We start from the raw sequence: 3,414 nt of genomic DNA on the forward strand, positions 1-3,414 counted from the left end.
TTGGGCCCTCCTGGACAAGTATGGGAAATGTAGTGTTTATAATGCTGAGAATCTAGCTATTTTAAAACCAGATGGGAAAACTTCCCAGAATGATGAATTTGTTAGTGCAATATGCTATCAATCATTCATTCCTCATCTTTCTTTTTTAAATTTATAAAAACAAAAAACTTAAAGCTGGGCTAATTAAGCCCTATGTTTTAGGGGAAATCTATGTTGAGATGATAATTTACCTCTGGCCCCATGAGACAATCTGTAGAAGTTCAAAAGAATCATTACTTAGTATCTGAGCTACTTAATAGAATCAGCAGGAAATGACTACAGAATACATTTTCATTCATCCCGTTATTCTATAAATATCTATTGAACAGCTCCTGCACTGATATATTGTGCAAAATGCAATAGGGCATGTGGGTAAAAAGAAGCAACCATCTCCTCAGCTAGCTCACTGACTGCCAGCTCATTGAGGCCAGGATATAATGTGTATGTAAGTAATTTTAATACAAGATAGGAAATAATAAGTGTAATGACACATAGAGGTGAAGGACCAGGGGTGGGAGAGACTACTTCTGGCTGGGGAATCTGGGAAGAGACAATATTTGAGGTGGATGTGGGGAAATAGCTAGGATTTTGATGCAGAAATAGGCAGCAGTACAGTTAAGAAAAGGCAGCGTCGTGATCAAAGTTGTGTCATCGGCTAATTGAATTATTTTTCTTAGGGTCTTTCTAGAGAACCAGGCCCATTTCCAATTAGACACCCAATTTCTGGCCAGTAATAACTCTGATCTCTGCATGTATGGCTCAACAGTTGCAAGCCCCAGGCCAGATGATTGCAGCAACCTCTTCAAGGCTCCTAAAGCCTGTGGACCACTGAGCATGTGGCCGAGTGACTCAGGGCATTGTGACCCATCTGTCCTTCAAAGCCCCTGGCTGGAACATTTCTCTCCCAGCCATCTGCTCCTGCCAGCTGTCCATCACCTTGGAAAAGACCTTCCTTTGTTGAATGTGTATAACACAGGTATTGCTGTGCGTTGGATTCTGATTTTTCTTTAAATGTAACAGAATTCATGACAATACACTGGAACAATAAGGAAATTGGAGTTTTGTGGTCGTTCCACTATTTGCTGTGATTTTAGCAAAGTCCATTGACATCTCTGGGTTTCAGTTTTTCTACTTGGAAAATGGTATTATTATCATTGGATTTGTTCTACTGCCATCCATAGGAGTAGAGAGAGAAAATGAGTTGCAAGGTACTGCTTTGATTTTGGCTTTTAAAATGAAAACAGATCTATTTCATTTTCTGGATAGGATCTAGTTCTATTAATTTAGCTATGGAATATTTTCAGCAAATTAAAAAAATTTTCCTATCAATTTTCTTTTTTTTTTCTTTTTTTTTTTTTTTTCTAATTGTTCCTTTTATTAAACAATTTATAAAGTCAAACCACTGCATTGGTCTGACCATTTTTTCACATTGTCCCACAGTATCCCCAATAAAGGAGGAGGGATGGAATTATGTCAGGTGTCAAAATGCTCCCTTTTCAATTTATGCACAACAGTGTGGAATGCAAGTGGAAGGGACCAGCCGTGCGAGCCGGGAAGTTGTGCTAACGTGTAACACGTCCTGGTTTAAGTGCAGCACCAGGTACTGTTCCCCATGCCACTCAAGGCCTCACCTGACTCCCCACCAGCTCCTGTCTGCCTTTCCCACCAATCAGCTCTTAGGACGTGTCAAGCCCAAATGGTTCCCATTCAACCATGTACAAAGGGGTAATACGGGAGACACCAAGCCCTGTCACCCCAACTCTCACCCTTGGGATTATCTATAGTTTGGAAAAGGGCAGATGAATTACGATCAAAATCAGGTGAGGATTTTTAAGGGAGCTTTGACAGAAACATTAAGAGAAACATCTGAATTCAACTCCAGAAAGTAGTACTACCAAGGGCAAATAAAGTCTTATCCGATGTTTGGAAACTGGCCCTAAGAAAGGCTGGAGAATGCACCCCTAGGCACAAGCGCTAAGAGCTCTGGACGATGGGAGTTCGGCTGACCCAGGCTGGCCTACTGAGCCAGCTAACCTGAGGGCCGCCGGGCAGGCCGCCGCAGTCCCTTGGCTCCATCACAGAGTGCTCTCCAGGGTGTTATAGTTGTCCTTGAAGCTCTTCAACTCGAGGAAGTGCTTGGCACGTTTACTCTTCTGACTGGAGGGGAGGTATGTCACCTGGATGGTTGTGGGGGAGACTTCAGGAGACTGGGTTAGGTCTTTGGCTGCTGACTGGTGCTGTCGCTGGGAACTCCCACTTCGTGCTTTCACCTCTGGCCGAAGACCCTGTCCCATAGCGGGCTGTCTCATAGCCATCCAGCAGGGTATCAATGAGCGCCTTGCGCACACCCTTGAAAGGTGTACTGGTGTTTCGAAGATCTAGCAGGTAGGAGCGGAAATTCTTGCCCATTAAGGAACGAGGATGCCGGCCTTCAGCATGAAATGGGATCTCAGAGGCGCGGATGGCATCCAAAGCTTTCATCCTGTACAGATAGTTGTAGCAGTTCTGACTTCCCTGCGCTTCGAGCTGTAGCAGTCTTGCATCACCATCCGCAAGGAGCTGAGGTTCATACTTGATATCCTGGACCCTGGATAGTCGAATGTCAATCTCCTCTTTTAAGTCCTGCACACATTTTCAAGTTCCCAGATTCGGGCTCTCGGGGACGCTTCCGGGCGTAACGCGGGGCGCACCTCAATTTTCTTTATAACAGCAAAATGTGTTTATGGAGGGACAAAGTCAAGGCATAAAATCACGTCATAACCAAGGCACTTTCAGAATCTCACATATCTTAGATCCCATTTTTTGATAATCACTAGTATCAATATTTAAAATAAGCCACCCACTAAAATAGTGTACCTAAAACCAAATTCCTCTGGAATTAAACCCATGTGAGAAAAAGATAGGCTGTATGGGTTGATTGCTTTTAAAAATAATGCATTTCCTCTCTAATAAGTTGTTAGGGGTCCTTGAGCCATACCAAGCATTTATTAAAATTCTTCGTTGCTTTGCTACATGACTGGTGGGCTTGTAAACTTGAGCAAGCTTTTCAGAGAGTTATTTGGAAATATGTACCAACGGCTTTAAACACACTGATGGCGTTTGACCCAGTAATTCCATGTCTGGGAATTTATCTTAAGGCAATAATCAGAGATATGCCCAAAGATTTATGTATGTTGATATTTATCACATTCTTTTTTTTATGATAGGAAACAATCTAAATGTCAAACAGCAGGGGGTTGGTTAAATAAATTAGAGTACATCTATATCCAGAATACTGTGTGATCATTAAAAATAATGATCTCAAAGAATCTTTTAATGCTATGGGAAAATGCTTATAACATTTTAAAGAGAAAAAGAAAAAAGTCAATATAGCAG

At 42.1% G+C, this 3,414-nt stretch overlaps 1 pseudogene across 1 annotated transcript; it reads right to left on the minus strand.

Annotated features, from left to right (window-relative positions):
- Nucleotides 1-1,406: 1,406 nt before the first annotated feature.
- Nucleotides 1,407-2,658, minus strand: LOC308496621 (protein C1orf43 homolog; annotated as a pseudogene). Its single transcript has one exon. The product of its transcript is annotated as a protein C1orf43 homolog (transcript).
- Between the last annotated feature and the right edge of the window lie 756 nt (nucleotides 2,659-3,414).

Source organism: Rhinolophus hipposideros (genome assembly GCF_964194185.1).
Source record: "Rhinolophus hipposideros genome assembly, chromosome: 4".
NCBI lineage: Eukaryota > Metazoa > Chordata > Mammalia > Chiroptera > Rhinolophidae > Rhinolophus > Rhinolophus hipposideros.